This window comes from Amblyomma maculatum, chromosome 5, assembly GCF_055883805.1.
Source record: "Amblyomma maculatum isolate TAMU_Amacu chromosome 5, ASM5588380v1, whole genome shotgun sequence".
Taxonomy (NCBI): domain Eukaryota; kingdom Metazoa; phylum Arthropoda; class Arachnida; order Ixodida; family Ixodidae; genus Amblyomma; species Amblyomma maculatum.
Genome location: NC_139348.1, coordinates 74,288,704 through 74,309,083, shown reverse-complemented (window position 1 = coordinate 74,309,083; position 20,380 = coordinate 74,288,704). Strand labels below are relative to the sequence as shown.

At 49.5% G+C, this 20,380-nt stretch overlaps 1 pseudogene; it reads left to right on the top strand.

Annotated features, from left to right (window-relative positions):
* The first annotated feature begins 14,696 nt into the window (after window positions 1–14,696).
* On the top strand, window positions 14,697–20,064 carry LOC146188514 (uncharacterized; annotated as a pseudogene).
* The last annotated feature ends 316 nt before the right edge of the window (window positions 20,065–20,380 follow it).

The window sequence follows — 20,380 nt, the reverse complement described above, 5'->3', positions numbered from 1 at the left end:
TTGAGTGTGTGGTATGGAAATATGAGTAATCGACTGAATATACGTGCAACTACTGCTTACCGGACTATATATAATCGGGCTACTTGCCGCGGGTGCTCTTTGCAATACTAACCAGACTATAATTAATAACAAGGTTGATATTACACGTGAAATACTTCCAAGCGATTTTAATTATTTTCCCTTTGGGAACTCTTGTCGTGATTCGCTTACTTCGCAAAGAGCGAAGCCGCAAAAACACATTAAATTTCATTGCTTCAAGTGGGAGCTTTTCTGGTGCTCCAAGTAGGTAAGCTTTTTGAACCTTCACATTTTACAGGAAGTTTGCAAAATCTGAAGTGCAAAGCAGTCGAAAAGGACCGTGCATCGAGCCAAATTTTTTAGTAAATTGCGACCTAGCTTCGAACCTATAGCGCTATTTTTGTTCGTGGTGAGAAACAGTGCCGGCCTCACAACAGCCTCTCTTTCGCAGAAGGATGATCTAGCGGAAGCGAATAAGCGGACCCTTAAAAAAAAACGTCGCATATAATAGGGAAAGCAGGAACGTCTTGGTAGTGCCCCCCCCCCCCCCCCCGCCGTCCCTAGAAATATGCATCCAGAATTTAATGTCGAAAGCAGGGCCAAACGAGCCGAAGCTCTAGAGCGATGGTTCAAAAACATGGGAGTGAAGAAAGTAGTCTATGTTGATGCAGCAAGTGGCAGAACAGGTGCGGGGGTAGCTTGGGTAGTCGATGGCCGAGGGGCGCCGGTATCTGCGGCAGCCATTGGGGTCTGCAACACAGAGACTGCCGAGGAAGTTGTAATAGCTCTAGCTTGCGTAGGAACGAAAGACAAGTTTATAATTACCGACAGCAAAACTGCCATTCAAAATTTTGGAAAGGAAAGGATATCGCCGGAGGCGGCCAAAATCCTCACCCAAAGAACGCTGAATAGGAAAATTCAGTTAATATTGACATCCGCTCATGCTGCCGTCCACGGTAACGAGGCGGCTCACGAGCTAGCCCGAGCTCTCTACTTTCGGATAGCCTCCCCCCCCCCCCTCCCGAACACTCAGCATACGACGAGCATCAGCAAAATTACGGGGAAAGCATCGACCATTATAAATTGGGACGTAGGCTGGTACCCCCACCAGATGTTAGCCGAAATAAAAAATTTGCCGTGGCTTCGCTTTGTTAAGCCTGGTAATTGCGAAAGCAATATCTATGGCTACGCCTAGGTATAGTGCTCTAGAAGATTGGGCAGTGTGTCGACCGCTCCGCGAAATGCATGGGAGCGGGGGGCCGCTTTTGCGATGACGGAGGCGCCACCAGCAACTGGTGTGTCAGCCGTCCGGGCGCCCGCGTATGCGCGCTGTGCGGCGGGGCGGATACCGCGCGGACTGTACGTTCTTGTTTGCTTATGCGTCGTCTGGAGCTGTTCGCGACTTTACTAATATGCCGGTTAACGGTGCTCAGTACTGTTAGCAATCATCTAATTTATTTTCCCTTTTGGCCGTCGGAAACACCTTGCGGAATCAACATGTACAAAAGCTGGGCTCCGAAGAAAACAGCTTGGAGAGGGCCGGCGTACAACTCGCACAACACGCTTCATTCGCCGTACAGCTTGCTTTAGCATTCCTAAAGCACGTAATTTGCGTCCAGAAATGTAGTCGTTTTGAAAAGAGGGCAGTGTGGAGGCAGGATGTAGGAAGATGTGAAACATACAACACGTGCGTTCGAGCACTGTCTAAAACTGGTCACAGTAACCCCATTATCAAAACAGTCCAAAATGGTATATTCCATTGTTTCCCACGCCAACTATGCCGACTACAGTACGTCACTGAAGCCACAAGAGAACTCGGCATTCAGTTGGAATGAATTAAATGTGGACTACCCTGCATGGAGGTAGAGATGACCTAATTCTTGAAGAAAATGTTTCCATTCTAGGGTGCGCAAGCCACCGGTAATGTGCAAGTTATTGCATCCAGAAGATAGCTCTAGTCCTGTTTTATGCACATACAAAATAAAAAAAAAATTGAATAGCTTAGAAAAAGAAATATCGACGAAAAATAGAGGCCGCAGAGGCTATAGGGTCCGCTTATTCGCTTCCGCTAGATCACCCTTCTGCGAAAGAGAGGTTGTGAGGCCGGCACAAGTTTCTGGTTGTCCCGATTTTATGCGGTACCTTTTTTTTTTCTACCGTCTTAACAATAACGGCCCCGTATGTACATACATACAACGTGAAAACGCTCGTCTTTAACCCAATAGCCTACTCTCGATATTCAGATTTCACCCGGCCAACACATCACCTAAAAGAGATTACGCACTGGTGAAAGCCATAAAAAACACCCCAACACGTAAAACCAACGAGAAATCACGCAAAAGCAACCACTAGGCAAACCAAGCAAAGAACGTCAGGCGTGGTTTCGACGTTGTTGCGGCGTGCGTCTTTCTTTCCCTCTTCCTTTTCTTTCTTCTCTGTTTTCTCTTCTGTCTGCACGAGGCAGCGGAGGTGGCCCAGCTACAGAGCCAGTAGCAGGTCCGTGAATTTTCTTTTCCTTATTCCTTCAGCCACAATAACAACAAGCTAGTGCGATCATTGCGCTTAGCGGACGCGTGGGTCACTCTTCATAATAATAATATTATTAATAATAATAACTGGTTAACAGGAAGGAAAAGGCGCAGTAACTGACACATTTGTGTCTGTGGACACCTGAACCGCGCCGTAATGGAAGGGAGAAAGGGGGTTAAATTGGAAAGACAGAAGGAGCAGCCGTAGTGGAGGGCTACGGATTAATTTCGACCACCTGGGGATGTTTAACGTGTGCTGACATCGCACAGCACACGGACGCATAGAGACGATTTTGAGACAACACGAGTCAGGGGCGAGAGCACGAGCCGAATAGATCGAGTTTGCATCCCCTCTGCCATGACACCTGACTTGCTACGTCAGGCGCCACAGTGCGAGGTATTGCCTTTCCCAGCAGGCCCTAAACTAAGTGATCACTTCCCTGCTATGGTTATTCTGCGGGCAGCCCTGGGTAGTGCATCTTCAACACTTTTTTTACGCCGACGACATCCCACTGTACGGCTGGCACAGATCTCCTGGTCACGTTCAAGGCCTCATTCAGCAGACATTTGATATCATTTCTTCATTTCTCGACCTTGCAGGCCTGTCTCCCGCACCCGAGAAATCCGAACTCTTATTTTTGACTCACCCTGCTTATCAACGAGCTCTCAACTCTCTGATCTCCCTCACCTTGGGCGGCTACCCGTTCCCCAAACTTTCTCAATGTTGTGTTCTGAGCATACCTTTTCATGCCTATAAAAATGTCCAGGCACTAAATGCGGCTGTTGCTACCTGTCAGTCTGTCACGCATTTACTTCGCCGAGTTGTGAGACGGTCCTCTGGCCTGAGAGAAGCTCACGCCTGTCATCTTGCTCTCACGCTGGCCCTTAATAAATTCTTTATTTCATGCAATATGTCTCATTCACCCAGATCCAGCTAGACGCACTTGCAACAGCCCTTCATGGTCTTTATAAAGCTGCTCTCTGTCTTCCTATAACCACTTCCACCGATAAACGTTATGCCACCAGGCTTTTTCATCCTATTCATGGCCTCCTTTCCCTTCACCGCGACAGACGGATAGCTCACCTCTCCGGCACAGTTCATGGACGCTGGTTTTTAAACCTAGCTAATATTTCCCTCATCCAGTCAGTCCCTCTGCCAACTGCTTCCCTGCTGGAGCCTACTAACACCCGCATAATTCCTCTTCCAGCCAATATGTCGCAGGTCCTGCATGCTGGCAGCCGACATGCTTCTGCCTCCCATCCTAGTCCACCCTTCAGTAACCATGGAGTCGGTTAAATGGATGCCTCTTATGTGGCTCCTCGCGGGTCCGGAACCAGGTCCTCGTCTATCTGCCCCCCCCCCTATCGGCTCCTTTCTCCACTGTCCGAATATTATCTCTCTTGAGGTCCTCTCCTTCGTTATGCCATTCAAAGTTTCCATTCTCTACCACTTGTGCAGTATATCATGTGCACTGACTCCCAGGTGGCTATCCGTGCCATTCAATCTAAAACTCTCACACCGCTTCTGTCCATGGTGCTCGAGGCCGCAGTATTGCGCTGCAGCCCTGACCCGTTTACCTCCGATGAGTGGCTGGACACTTAGGGATTGATGTCAATGAACTAGCGAACCAGCTCGCCCGTGAAAATCGTAACCTGGCACCATTCATCCCAGTGTCTAGGTCCTTAGAGAGCGGTGCCAGACGGGGCCAAAAATAAGTAAGGCAACAAGGAAAGGAAGATCGCCTTGAAGGTAGAAGATTGCAATCGCCTCAGTGGCGAGGCCATAGGATCATTTGTGCCTCTTCGCGGAGTACCCCAAGGATCTGTATTGTCACCAACATTATTTAATATTGCGTTTACCTCCCTTGCGTGGCGGTTACACGGAATTTCTTAATGTTAAATTCTTAATATACGCTAATGACATCACGGTGTGGAGTACACACAACGACCTACCGACTCAATCCTCTGCCCTGCAATCAGCTTTGGATATTACGTGTACATATGCATCTTCCATTGGGCTTGAACTTTCCGCCAGTCAAGCAACATTCATATCAGTTGCCAACCGATGGGGCCGTCGTAAACTATCGGCAACACCTATCCGTCTAAATCTATCCGGAACCCCACTTAAGGAAGTTTCAACAGCAAAAATATCAAGCAAGGAAAGTTCAACACCAACAAGGGCACAATGGGATCGACTTGAGGCTTTAAATAGAGAGGCAATGAGGGTCATCATCTGCCTTCCTCGCATTAAACCAGTCGTGGCGCTCCAAGAAAACGCACAACTAAATACAATAGATGAACTGGTGCGCCAACGACGCGATGCACACACGCTTAAGGTCACATTCTCTCACGCAACGTTCGCTCTGAGAGCTTATGCTTCGACACATTCTCTACTACCGCCGCCACTGCCAGGTCTTCCTCCATGGCGTTTTGTACAGCTGAGCAATGACAAGCCAACTGATTTACGACGACTGAGGACACAAGAAACGGCTTCGTCACTTCGCGACTGAATTATGGAACAAGACGCACGCTTGCCACATGGTTTCCTACAATTTACGTCCACGCAAGCATCCAAGCCTGCGATGTGATAACAGCAGTTTACTGTCCTAGCAAGTCTTCATTGAACAAGCAATCACGATTTCAATTACCAGAACCTCACCTTTTTTTGTGCGGAACTGCTTGCCGTGCAAGATTAGCTTCGCTTTGCGACCGCCATTCCCATGCTTTCCATGGCCCGTATTGTCATACACATGGATGCCAGCCAGGTGATAAAGCAACTTAGACGCGTTAGTAGTAGCCCGGAAATCTGTCAAAACATACACAGTCTAGCGGCACGCATGCCAAATTCAAATAGTATTAAATGGGCTCCGCGTAACCTTTTAAGTGCTCAAAGCCATGCGGATTCTGCCACCCGCCTTTTAAACTCAACCTCGACATCGCCAATGTTGCCCTGCTTTTAACAACAAAGGAGCACCTCCGACGCCGTACACGTGCTCGTATACCTCCGTGTACGGTAAGCAGAAGTGGGCATTTGACCCCAAAAACCTCGACCTCACCTCAAACGCAAAAAGTATTTGGCTACCTCACTGAACCTCACCCTCATAAATTGAGGTTGAGGTCCCCCTCACATTCGGAATATTTCGAAGAGGAATGCTGTTTATGGTTATAAGGTCCCAATCGGATATGTGTTTGTCTATAACTGTGTGATCCCGTGGCATATTGCAAGAATTGGCGAAATTGCTTCTTCGAACATCACGCTTACATTAAAAAATTACAGGGGTCGGAAGTGTTAGGAAAGAGGATTAAACGTGAACCACTTTGCTGTCGCAAACATCGGATCGCCCGTCAAATTTTTGTACGTCCGAACAGAGTACTGGATACCATTTCGCCAACACGTCTGAGACGAGCTTCCTTGTGGTATTCACTTGTGTTCCTTTAAAGACTGAGCTAATAAATTGCATGGTGGTGTCTCCGAAGCTGCTTCGCCACATGCACCGAAATCATTTCTCCGTCCGTGTCGTATAGTTACAGCCACGGTGCAAGAATACTGAGGTATTGACACTGCGCCCGCGGGAGCGCCCGGATAATGTTCGGCCGCGGCGGAGCGCGCCTTGCAGTTCGGCAGCAAGCCGACAGATGGCGCGGATGCCAGCGGGCCCAGTTGAGCGGTGCTGGCGCCTTGTGATTCCGGTGCCCAAGCTTGATTTTCGCTTTGCTGGCGTAGTTTGAATTCAAAACGCTAAGGAAATTCGTTGCTTGAAATTAAAATCAGCAGTGTACCAGTCTTAAAACTTTGTTGGAAATTATCTTTGTAAAGCAGTTAATGATATGAACACGGTCGAGCAGCACTTGAATCCTATTCAAGTTTCTCTTCCGCGCTCAATTCTTGTTTTCAAAAATTTAATCATACATTTATGCATAATAAATATAAATGGGGGTCCTCGTGTTCCCTTCCTTCCGCTCAAAATGGTAGAAAATTATTGCACAGAAATTTTTTGCTTCACGCTTATCGTTGCTTCTTCACTGTGTATGAAGACCGTTCAAACATCGTTTCGTTGAGTGGGACAATATTCAAGGCGCAGCGCACTAGTATAGAGCGGCTTTTTACGACTTAAGTTGTGAAGAGGCTGTGTATTAGGTAAAAAATTTCTCACGCGGGAAATGTGTCACAGGGATGAAAGGGCGCGTCGGGTGGACCCAACAACATGGACCCAACACGAAAGCTTGAGAAAACGGCATTTTTATTCCGATGCAAATTATCATAGAACGGGCATAATTTTCAATAAGCTCGTTTCTACTGGAGGCTAAATGTATTTTGAAGGGCTCAAGTGTGCAGGGCTCAGCATTCAGCCAAGAACGCTTTCTCGATTAAAAAAAAAAAGCCGAAGCGGTGGTCTTGCGGTAGAGCATTCGCCTCGCATTCGGGAGGTACCGGGTTCGATCCCCGTTGCTGTCGGGTACCCACCGGTTTTTCAATGGGTACAAGCTTTGCCCTGGGCTGGTGCTAGGCTCTTAGGTGTCAAATGCTTGGGAAAGGGGTCATAGGCCCAAATAGTTGCGCCGTTGTGACAGAGTTCCGTTCCGCCATCGGACAACAGTAAGTCCGCCTTGCACGGCAAACACCCGTTATGTGGCCCTTTTTTATTCTTGAACCAACATTTTTTATTCATGGCCCCTTTTCCCTAGCATTTCACCCCATAACAGCCGACAACCAGGCCGGGGGAAGTCTCGTACCCATTGGAAACCGGTGGATACCCGGCGGCACCGGGGATCGAATCCGGTACCTCCCTAATGTGAGGCGGGTGCTCTCTTTTTTTTTTTTTTTTTCATTGTGAACATACACCAACTCACCCAATTTTCGGCACTACTTAAGTACGTTTTCAAAACGAACAATGGAGTGAAACAATACAAGGGAAGCACCACTTCACAAGATTAAACTGTCATGTACTCCCACAATTAAAAGAAACGAAATGAAAACTTACAGAACTTTATTACACACCATATGCCCAGTGCAAACAAAAAATGCAGTCACTTGGCGAAATGTTCAAAATATACACAGTGTCACTGCGCGATAGCAGCAGTTTTTTTATCTAATGTACCCAAGAAAAGTCGCAAAAACTGTGGCACATAGGAGCATATAAATAAAAATTGCGGCTAAGAGGAACAAAGCTTAGCCATTTTCTTTTTTTCTTGAGCCTCCTTTTTCATGGTCATGTTAACATGCCTGCAATGCTGTCTCATCCGCATGCTAACATAACAGTGAAGCAACTGAGCCACTGTTTCTTCCTTGTGCTCATCACATGGAAAAGTAATGGTGTAGGTGTCAAGAACACCATCAATTGTGTCCCAGTACACGGTCTGGGTGTCTGCATATGCTGCAAACAAACGTTCAGTTTGCTTCAGTAAATTATAAAGGTGCATATTTGGAAGCGTAAGGCCTCCTCTGTTCTTTGCATTTGTCAGTGCTGCCTCAGGAGTAATGCTCGTTTCTGAACTGAACGCTGATTTGCATGTCGGACAGTTGGTGATCTTTTGCATTTTTCTGCTTATGAATCCTGCTAAGTAAAAGACAATGCAGTCTTCAACTTCAGTTTCTGTTGCCCCTTTCGTTTGCCTGATGATGTCATCACATTCCCAGTCGTCTACGCAGATAAGGCTATCTAGTTTCTGTTTCACATCATCTACAATGTCCGCTGATGACGCTTTGGCATTGTTTGTGCTTATCAGGGCCCTGAAATCGGATACATCTAGTAGTGGCTTTTCTCCTTCAACTACTCTGCAGTTGGCAAATTTAGGAGGCTTTAGAAGGGTGTAAATAGACAATGTCTGATACAGCTGCAAAAAAGTAGGCATTGAGGGATGGTCATTTTGTCTTCCAGCCAGTCTTATCTTTACAAAGAAGCGTTCAATTGGATCTTGGTTCATGTTGCTTGTTAAAACATATTTAAAATCCAAATCCTGCAAGAGAACATTGCAAAGGTCTCTTGTGGATTTTAGTGTTACCCGAAGGCCCTCGGATGTACTCTTAGTGAGAAACATGTCTTTTGTTATCAAGCCACACTCTAGTTCCTTTTCCCAGCTGTCAAGCCATTGAATGCCGCGGCTGATAACTCCAAGGTCTGAATTCTGCCTCGTAATGCCTTCAGCCGAAAAACGTCGGTTTAGTGCACCGAAAAGATCATTCAAAAATAAAGTAAATTCCTCAGTTGCTTCGCTGTCACTCAGGCGGCGGACGCCTATTCTCTGTAGAATTTATTGCCCGATGCCATGGAGCGGCTGAACACTTGCGTTGCCAATTTCACGCGCATTTTTTCACATGTAGTTGGATATATGTGACTGTGTGTTATTTTTGGACACACTCGTAAGCCTGCAGCTTTGTCCTGGTCTTCCTTATAAACTGCACTATAATCTTCCCATCTAATCCATTTGCCTTCCTTCTTCAGGTACCTCTGCTGCTTGAGGCGGTTCCTAGTACACTTAAATAAGTGTGGCACATCCGAAAAGGCGAACACCTTTCTTGTAGGGTCACTTGGGTGGGTGAACGAGTTGCAGCAGTCTTGAAGACTTCCGCTTATACCTAGTGTGCTCCACATACTCCTATTCGTCGATGCCCCATCACAAACAAATCCATGAATTTTGGCACCAGCTTCTTCCATAAGCACAAGTGCTTGAAGTGGCAACTGTGCAAGAACGGTGCCTTTTGTTGCACCTTTGGCAGCAAAGACTCCAATTGGTTGGGCATAGCTGTCACCAAAAGGGCAAAACATGAAAACCAGAGCATGGTCAGCAAGCTCGCCTGAGTCTTCTGTCTCTGAAGTTAATCCTACATATGTCATTGTACTTGAATTGACGCGTTTGCTTTTCCGGACTTGTATTTCGTCAAACATTATTATACCATGTTGTTGAAAACTGTCCTTCTTCGCCAACTTCTTCTTTAGAGCAGCAAAGAACTTGCTGTCAAATCCAGACTTGAAGCCGACCGTCGCCATGTAACGACGTATTGTTCTGACCGATGGCAATGCTACAATTTCATTTTCCATTAGAAATTTGTACCTGCAGGTGACCGAATACCCGCTATAACGAAATTCACGGTGCACGAAAAAAAATTCGTTCTCGCGGAACTTCGTTATCGCAAAAATTTGACGTGAAACGCAGAAAGAATTGCCCAAGCAGCAGCAAAGGCGTTTAATGCCAAAAATCTGTAAGCTTGGTTTGCTTACGCTTCACGGCGAGCAACGCCGTCACGCGATTTTCGCACTCGGTCAGCAAACCCATTGCAACATCGTCGTCTCGGACAGCAACGAAATTCCTGATGACATCAAAAGCGTCCATCACCTGTACGGCGGTTGCCGCAGCCGGCGCTTCCTGTACGTCGTCGTCTTCTTCATCGGAAGAGTCCTTATCATTCCGGGCAGCTTTTATGATCTGCTCATCACTCACATCTTCGTGAACAACAACACAAGCGTCAGCGCCGATGTATTCGTCGAGCTCGAGATTAGGCGGCACGATTCCTATTTCTCCCAGCGTTTTCCAGGCGGCCGCGATCCCCGGAGCCGGTGACGCCTCTTCGTCGTCGTCTGTAACGCCTGGTGTTAGGCCAGCAGAGTGTACGGGTCGACCTTCGGCAAATCCGGCGTGCCTGAAACAGTTCACAATTACTGAGCGCCCCAGTGTGCCCCAGGCAGCAGACATAATCTGCAGTGCCACGTACAAGTCCACCTTCGTGTCTTGGCCGGTTTCAGTGTTAAAAAGCAGCCGCTGAATTAACCTCCCGCGGTAAGCGCGCTTCAGGCTAAGAATCACGCCCTGATCGAGAGGCTGTAAGACAGACGTGCAATTCGGAGGGAAAAACCTCAGCTCCGTGTTAGTGAGCTTGACTTCGTCGGAGTGATGCGCTGAACAATTGTCCAAAAGCAAGCAAACTTTACGGCCCTGCCGCTTCATGTCGCGGTCGAATGCAATCAACCACTCGGTGAAAATAGCGCGGGTCATCCATGACTTGTTGTTCGCCTTGTACTGCACAGGTAGGCTACGAGTTCCCTTAAAACAGCGCGGCTTGGCACTTTTGCCTATGACTAACGGCGGACGCTTGTCCGAGCCATCCATGTTTGTGCAAAGCAGCACTGTGATGCGTTTTTTGCTGTGTTTGCCGCCGTGACAGCGCTGCCCCTTGAAGTCGAGCGTCCTAGCCGGCAACATCTCGTAGAATAGCCCGGTCTCGTCGGCGTTGTAAATGTCTGCAGGCGCGAAGTTGCTCAAAATTCCGGCCATGTTACTCGCCTTCCAAGCAGCTGCTCCGTCCACGTCTGCTGACATTGACTCGCCGCACAACACTTTTCCAACGATGTTATGGCGGGCCTTGAAACGGTTTAGCCAGCCAATGCTGGCTTTAAAATCATCAATGCCAAGTAGGCATGCATAGTTCAAGGCTTTCTGGGACGATGCTTCCGGACAGGGGGACGTTGCTGGCTCGTGCTTCCACAAACCACGCATGCACTGCTTTGTCCAACTCTTCATGGAGGGGCCGCGTCACCTTTTTGTGCTTCGAGGATGTGCCTGAAGCAAATGCCATTCTCACGCTGTCCTTATTGCCTAGAATCGTTGACAGCGAACTTGCAGGAATTCTGAAGTCTTCAGCAATTGCCGCTTTCTTCCTTCCGCTTTCTGCTTGGGCGATTATTTGAGCTTTTTGCTCAAGGGAAAGAGTTTTGCGTTTTTTCACTTGCGTTGCCATCGTGTCCTGCGGATGAAAACTCGTCGTTGTCGAAGAGAAAGGCAGCGAGTGAACAACGCGACCACGACACAAAGCCAAAATGGCGGAACTGCAATCACGTGATTTCATGCTTAATGTGGCTTTGGATTTGACTTGGACTTCTCGCCAATAAAACTAGTTTCGGTTTCGATTTTGAACGCGAAAATTTCGTTGAAGCGGAAACGCTCTGCAAAAATGGTTCGTTGTGCAGAGAAATTTAGGCCATTAATTCTTATAGGATACTCGCGGGGAATAAAAAATTATTCGTTGTCGCGGAAATTTCGTTGTGGCGGTATTCGTTGTGGCGGGATTCAACTGTATGCAGGAGCAGAAAGAGCAGTATCCAGCTGTCAGAATACCTCCGGCCCTTTTTTGAGTGAACCTTTCCAGCTGCCACACACTCTTTGAAAACGAGCTTCTGAGCCTCGGGAAGGTTTGCCTCCCTAAGCAGAAGTTCAATGGTTTCTTCACTGAGATTATTTACCTTTCTTTGGCACTTAGCAAGTTCTGCTTCAGCTTTCTTTTTCCCGTTGAGAAGCCTTATCTTAGATTTATAACAGGCAATTCTCGCTTTGCGTATCGTCTCAACTCTGGCTTTTTTTGATGGACTTGCTAGGAGCCGAACACGCCTTACTTGGGCTTTTTTCTTTTGCCTGGCATGATGGATACGCAGCACATCTTTCAATCGTTCACAAGCCCTGCAGGTTGTTTCATCAGTAAGCAGCGTACATTTGTTGTGCCGCCACATTCCACAGATGTCTACATATGCACACTCTGGATGGATGTTAATAAATTTTTCTTTAGACGGGCCACCGGGGCACACACGCAGGTCGTGAAAATATTGAAGACCACTTTCTACTGTACTTATAGAATGCAGACTTCTGTCACTGCTCACACTCTCGATAGTTACGGAGTGGCCATGAACAAATGTCCTCACTGAAAGAGAGCCGTCAGTGGAAGGTGTTACCTGCAGTGTTTTGCGGAGATAAGCTGGATGGTTACAGTCTAGAGTGTTTGGCAAAGCCACTTCAGAAAAAAATCACAGCATGCAGTCCAAAGTTCTCGACTACTTGCACTGCCCATGCTTTGCTGGGGAGTTGAATACTTGATGCGTGTTCAGAAAGCAGTGAAAATGACAGCGCCTCTTCCCTTCCCAGGGTAGACGAAGGTGTGACGATGTGCTGTTCCTTGTCTTTGCTGTGTTCTGCGTTTCCTTTTGGCTCAGCAGGAATCCTGTTAACGCTGCTGACTTGACAGGAACTGGCTGCTATGTCGTCGCCTGCTGGGCAGCCAATCTAGACGACAAAAGTGCGCAGGAAGGTTAAATCTAATGATGCTATATTAAACAAAGCTAGAATATCGGGATAAATGAAGCAAGCAATTTGCGGCAACAATCCGAGCTACATAGCCCTGACAATTGCACCGGAAGAAAAAAAATTTTACTTGCCACACCGATAATGCAGATTGCTGACAGAGCTCATTTCACAATGATGCAGGTAATTCATATAGTGAGATATGACAGGATGATAATAAAAACAACACTGAGTACAGTTTTCTGTCAACCGGAAAAGGACGGAGCCATCGCAGAGCCAAAGCTAGTTTACCTGGCATTCTTCTCTCTCCTGAGCGAAGGAAAGTGTAATGTGGTGCAGCAAATTCATGTTCCCTTCTTTCAGGGACTCTTCTGGATTCATAGAACCGTAATAATCAGACGAAGTAGCAGCGACGGTGCCGTCTGCACTGGAGTCCTGAATCGTGCTGTCAATCTGCATGAGACAAAATTGTGTATATATTGTTTGCAGCTAAAAAAAAAAAAAAAAAAAAAACGAGCGCACATAAAGCGAGTAGCTTATCTGCATTTCACTTGGTCGAGCATCACTAGATGTATTTGTAGAAGCCAGACATGGCATCAGAGTGGCATAGTCAGAGCCAAGATGCTGTCGCTTAACCTCTGGCTCCAAGGCAGTTTCAAGTTCTGCAGGCATCGCAGCAGGCAAGGAAGCTTGGAGAGGCTGCATCGCACCGTTGTCGTCGACATTCGGCCGACGTCTCTTGGGTGCTTGCGCCTGAGGTTCCCTCTTCCGAGGTGGCTTCCTAGGTCTCTCTTGGCGCGTGAGGTATTTGGGACCGTTCGGAAATAAAGTAGGCACAGCATCTTTGGAAAGCACAGGCCTCTTTTCCGCGTCGAGCAGCACTCTTCCATCGAGCTCCGCGTAATATGCCCGGGATATCGCGTCCTCTGCAAAATGCTTAGCACAGACGTGGTCGGTGGGCATTAACGTCCGGTCTGCCCTAGGAATTGCACGGCGCCACTTCTCCAAACGAACATTGTCGGACGGAGCTTTGAACAACGCCACACGCTCCGCACAAGTCCGGTAGCCCGAATTACCGTTCGGCACGAAGCACTTTCTTCCCATTGCGCATCACTTTGCGCAACACTCACCGTTGTGGGCTACTCTGCTGACGGTAGGCAAACAGACGGTGTTTAAGCAAAATAAAAGAACACGTTTAAAACAGCACGGAAGTGCAGCCGCACACTGAAATATGCGAAACCACGTGCGAAGTGCCGCGCCGCCGCGCCACGCCGGGCTAGCGTGGGCCCGCGTTTTGCAGCGCCCTCCGACCGGTTGCCATGGCCACGCCTGGCCACGCCCCGAACATTTTCTGACTGCGAGCGGGCCGCGCTTTTGCGCGCGGCGAGAGGAGAGTGTCAACACCTTAGTATATTATTCTTACACCGTGGTTACAGCTCATAAACTTAAAATAAAGACAAAAATAACAGAAAGGAGGCGAGCAAGCAGCCCGGAGGGAGCGCGCTCCCTGCTGTGCACGCGCTGCTCCCTTCGCTGTCCGTCTGCAGGCATCTCGTTTTGCTCATGCGGTGAATGCCGAACTGTCACCAATATAGTGTACTAGACACTTTAGTCACCAGTACACACCAAAGGCAATGGCGTATGTGTGTCAGCTTCGCTTTCAGAGTCTACATCGCGCTTTCCAATGCTTGAAAAATAAAAGAGAGAAAAACTAGATGACCGCGCCGGCAAGCGGAAAAGAGGGTTGTGCTATGGGCCTCTGAAAAGATGCCAAAGAGCCAAATGTGAGGGAGAAGCCTGTTCTCTGTTCGGCAGTGTACGAACTTAAATGACATACAAGAAAAATATATAAAGAAATGCCATTGTACGAAAGTAATAGCAAATGTCGCACACTAAAAACAAGAGAACCGCGCTTCCCAGAGCGTATAGAAGGTTTGAGACATCGACTTAGTACTGCCTTCCTCAGTGCTAGCATGTAATTGGTTTCATTCGTGCATATCTAAATTACTTTTAGAAAAATCGAATGTCTGAAATTAATATAGTCAACCAAGCGCAGCAACTCGGAGAATTCGGTATAGGACAATGATGGCCTCCAACTCCACACGCATAACTGTGTGGCAGAGAAACTGCCGCGGCTTCGTCAAGAAAAGGGCAGTCGACCAGCAGCACATCGAGCATGCGGCTCGCAAGCTCGACGTGCTCCCGCCCGACGGCAGAGGCCTGTGCACCCTGGTCAGGAAGGGACTCACCTTCGTCCAACACCGGCTAAGCAACGTCAGGTTTGAACACACGCTCACCAAACTCCTATCGACCAAGCTAAGAAAAAACAGCATCTTCATTTTAGAGCGCAGCTCTTTGGCGTCCGTTCCTGGGTTTCGCGTCGGCGTCGTCGTCGGCCTCGTAACCAGCTCCGCCCCCCTTTCATCCCCCCAGCGCTAGCAGCGACCGACTGATACCGCTGTATGCCGCTGACGCCGCTAGAGAGACAAGATAACGTGACTGCATAGAACACCGTCGCCGCCATGCAGAAAGAGGAGGGGAGGGTCCCCCCCCCCTGTTCCTGTGTGGCGGATAGGGTGCTCTTCAGTTGCCGACGCGCCGGTTATTTCACGTAGGCCCCGGGACGTCGACGAATACGTGACCACCTTCCCACGGCTAGACCTGGTTCTTGGCGCTGCGGAAGCGAGGGTATCATATTGTTTGCGTCGGCATCGGCGGCGTTGTCCCTGAAACCAACTCCGCAGCTGGGGTTGACTCACTATCGGCGTCAGCAGCATCAGTCAGTCGCTGCTATCTCTTCCCTCCTCCCTTTATCGCGTTTTCCGCTTGCTGCGCGCGCTTCTGCAACCTTCGTTTGCCGCTGGGTGTACACGCCGCCCCCCTCCCCCCTCTTCCTGCGAGTCTCCGGTTGTCAAAGCGCCGGCTCGAACTTAATTCCTTTGTTCGCTCCTCCTCCAATGCAACCCCTGTGCGGTGGCAATCAGAGAGCCAGATCGGTGGCGGCGGATCTGTATATGTGCACCGCCCGAGCCGAAATTGCCGCTGCCGTTCGCCACTGCGAAATTATCTGCCATTTCTTTCTGAGCCATGAGCGAAACGGCCGGTGGAAGTCCTCCGTCTGCTGCTGCTGCTGCTGCTAAACGAGCTGCCAGAGCCGCCAAGTCGAACATATATCAGTCTATTTCTCCGACCACAAAGCTTCCTTCATGACTGTCAAGAACTGTTAATGGAGTCTTTGTTAAAGGAATACGTGTGAAAAATAAAAAAAAAATTCTGTGATAGCGCATACATGTGTTGCTTGATTTCTTTGCCTCAATCTATCGAAAAGGTGAAACAGCTTATTTGCTGCGCTCAAATTTCGCATTAGGAAGTAACGTAATAGTCCGTAATTTTTTAACATCTACAGAAACTCATCGCGGAGACTGCAGAGGTTCAAAGCCATTCTAACAAGGCAGGCACGACGGCCGGCCTGAGCACGCTGATCGCATGCGTCCACTTTAATACGATGGATCCGGCGTGGGGCTAAGTCCAGAGCAATGTGAAAGGCAGAAACATATCCCAAGACCTGGCGGAACTCGACTATACCCTCATAACCGACCCGGCTTACCCAACGAGAATGGGCAACTCTGTGTCCCGAGATACCAGCCCCGACTTCACGTTCATCACGAACAACGAACCGATCACGATCACGTGAAGAAACACGGGGGTTGACCTCGGCAGCGACCACATGATCGTAGAAATCGTCATACCGGAGCAGAGCAGTACCAACGTCAGGAAACATACGTATATCGATTAGACCCCTTTTAGAGATAACAGAAATCAGGAGGCGGAAGAGACCGAAATCGACGACATTGACACATGGACCAACAAGATCTACCAAGATGTTCGAAACTCAACCAAGGACATGATAACAGACCTCGAAACGAAAAGAATGGATAGCCGGCTGGCCCATCTTATCGAGGCCAAGCAGTCCATTCTCAACAGATGGAAAAAACAACGCCTTAATCGTAGGCTACGAAAGAAAGTCGCAGAACTCAACAGAGCAATCGAGGACCACTGTCGCACTCTATGTGCGCAACAGTGAAACGAGATATGCAATGCTGCCGACGGCCAGATGCACAACGGGAAAACATGGAACTTGCTGAGCTGAAGCATCTGCTCGACGAAACCAAGACTAAGTCACACCAAAGGGACCGACTGGGGAAAATGATCCATCGAGAAGTCACTAAACACGGCGCCGATAAGGTGACGAAACGCATCAGCGACAAATAGTTGCCAAATAAGCCCACGGAGGGCCACGGACCGTACGGGTGGCTGCCCAACGAACATCTCGACAGAGATATAGACGTAGAAGTTCGCACGGCACTGCAGGACCTCAACAGCATGTCAGCGGCCGGGCTGGAGCACATCACCAACAAGGCGCTTAAGAACCTCGACGACAAATCCATAGAAAGCCTCACGAGCTATTACAACAAATGCTGTAAAACGGGAACGCTGCCGACGCCTTGGAAGAAGGCCAAGATCATCCTGATCCCCAAGCCGGGCGAGCCATCCAACACGGATAACCTCCGACCCATATCGCTCACTTCTTGCGTGGGCAAGGTGTTGGAGCACGTCCTGCTCAACAGGTGGCAAGAATACCTCGGGAAAGAAGATCTCTACCCGGAAACGATCATTGGCTTCAGGCAGCATCTATTTACCCAAGCCGCCATGATACAACTCAAACACGACATCATCGACAGCGACAACAAAGCAGTACTGGGACTCGACGTGCGGAGCGCCTTCGACAAGGTGAAGCACTCGGCGATCCTATCCAAAGTCTCGAAACTCAACATGGGAGAGAGATCATACAATTACATCAAAGACTTCCTCACGGACAGAACGGCCCAGCTTAGAGCGGGGGACCTCCAAGCACAGGAGAAGAAGCTGGGAAGCACAGGCACACTTGAGGGATCGGTCATCTCGCCGGTGCTTTTCAATCTTGTGATGGTAGGAGTGGCCGAAAGGCTCAGGAACATCAAGGAAGTCCGACATACGATATACGCGCACAACATAACGCGTTGGGTGGAAGAGGGCAGCCATGCCGACATCGAATCCACCCTACAGGCGGCCATTGATTCGATCGAAGACCAACTCGACGGAACGGGGCTCAGATGCTCGCCGAGCAAGTCGGAGCTCCTCGTCTACCCGCCCGTCAAGCACCGCAAACTCAAGAGAAGCCCGAGAGAGTACGAGGCAATCAAAGTCAAGACCAGAGAGAGAAACGCGATCCGAAGAGTCAACAAGAACAGAGTGTTAGGAATGACGATCGAGACGCACGGAAGAAACGGCGAGACCGTCACCCGGCTCATTGCGAAAGCGGCGAACGCCACGAGACTACTCAAACGAGTTACGAACAAGAAAAAATTACCTGTGGCTTAGCGCTGGTTAAGCCTGAGTAATTGCAAAAGCAATACCTCCCTGGCTCTGCTGGTAGTTTGGCATGGCTTCGCCTTTAGAGCAACTAAAGGGTTTACTGTGGACACAACATGGTTTCTACTGTTTGTTTAGTCCAATGAACACGCTTTGGTGGTCCGTAAAGTAGTGGCTCTTGGTCGGAACACTGGTAATTACATAGTCGTCTGAACGTCTATACATCATCAAGTCTAGGCTGCTACCCCATCGGGCAGTACTCTCGCTCTGCACTTCTCATAGACGATTTTTCGGAATTCAGAGTCCACGAAACTACTCTCGCTCACTGAACTCTTAGAACGCCGCTGGGCTCGCCATTCTGCGGCATAGGCGCGTTGTTTAGCCAACCACTCTTGCCTTTCTTCATGTCTCCTCGGCACGGCGCCGGCGTTTGCGCGCAGCACGTCGCTCCAGAGACGCCTTGTACAACTTCTCAGACATGACTAAGCGCAGCCGCTTGCGGCGCCCCGTTTATCCTCTCCTAGCGAGCGCCCTCACATGGCAGGCCGAGGAGGCCGTCACGTGGCAGCCGCCGCGCCGAGCGAAGGAACGACTACGGCCGAAGAGACGAGTTGGGGCCCCTGCTTTCCTCTGGTCGTGACGTCACACTGTCACGTGGTGCGCCGGAGCGAAGGAACGACCCCCACCGACGGCAGAAAAGTGCTAGCAGTATCGCTTTCGTAATAAAATTGGAATGAGGGAAGAGAGCTTGATCAGACTGATCCACTCGTTCATCATATTAGTCATATGTCACGTAGCGTGCGTGGCGGCCTACCACAAGTGGTAGAAGAGCGAGAGAAACAAGATAGATATACTTATCCGCAGAGCCTACAAGACGGCACTGGGACTGTTCGAAACAACGAGGACCAAACGCCTTCTGCAGCTGGGGGTGCACAACACGCTGGAGGAGATAGCGGAGGCCCAACGCGCCCCACAACTCGAAAGACTGTCTACAACCAAGGCCGGCCGGAAAATCTTCGACAACCTGGGAATTGGATATCAAGGCAGGGAGCAGACACAGCTTCCCGTCCCCGATGAGATCAGGCGCAATATCAGAGTGGACTCGGTACCGAAGAATATGCACCCGGTGTATAACAAAGGGAGGAGAGCAGCGAGAGCCAAGACGCTGATAGACCAGTATGCGGCCGACACACACGCACGCTACGTTGATGCGGCTGAGTAGGCCAAGATACACGGCTTCACGACGGTCGTCGTCAACGCGACCGGCACCGTTCGCACGACCGTCAGCACGAGATGCACCAAGTCAGAGCAAGCGGAGGAGGTGGCCATCGCCCTGGCCATCGTCGACCGCGACTACCATACAGTGCTATGCGACTCGAGGCAGGCGGTGAGAAATTAAGCCAAAGGAAAGGCAGCGAAGGAAGCGGTGCGCATACTGCAGGCAACCAAGAACGACCGATGGCAGCAAACAAGTGAGATTCAAGTGGTTCCCGGCGCACCCGGGCGAGGCGTCAGACCGCAACGCCAACCACAACGAGACGGCACACGCCGAGGCGCGCGCGCTAACGGACTGCGGCTCGGTCGACGGGCCACTGTGGTTCAGCACCAAGGACCGAATGACCGACTACAACGAAATAACCAAGGCGTTCTGCCTAGCTCGCAGAACTCTTCCACCCCCTTGCTCGGGACTCAGTCGAGAGCAAGCAGTTTTATTCAGACAGCTACAGACGGGCTCACTCCCCAGCCCGTCGCTGATGCACAGAATGTTTCCCGAGACGCACTCTGCAGACAAATGCAGAGTCTGCCGAACGAAGACGGCGGCTTCGCACACATTCTGTAGAATTGCAACAAGTAGCAGGAAGAAGCTAAGGCTGGGAGAATCCCGCCGCGACTGGAAGCTGCCGCAGGGAGCTACAATCAAGAGAAGCAACTCTGGGCCATCCAGCAAGTCATCAAGGTGCTGGCCCAGCAGGGAACCAGCGAGCCGGCAACGGCGAGCGGGGACCCAGGCCGCGCGGCCGGTCCCCAGAGGACGACGTAGACCCCGTCCGGATCGCGCGCGTGAGCGCGCGTTCTACTGCAGGCCCCAAATAAACCTTTTAGCAATCCAACAATCCGACATCTGACCACAAAAATGTTCATCCGATTGATTTGTCTGTCGCGAGCAGACGGCAGCACAAAAAGAGATACGCTCAGTTCGTCACACGAATTCATCCGTTTAGACACCAAAATGTCGAGCCGGAAACCATCTCAATAATTTCTAGCTCATAAAAACATCTAGGAGAACGCTTTTCTCTATTTCTTTTTCTGCGTCTAAATAACAAATTTCAAGACTTGATATTATGAACGTAAGAATC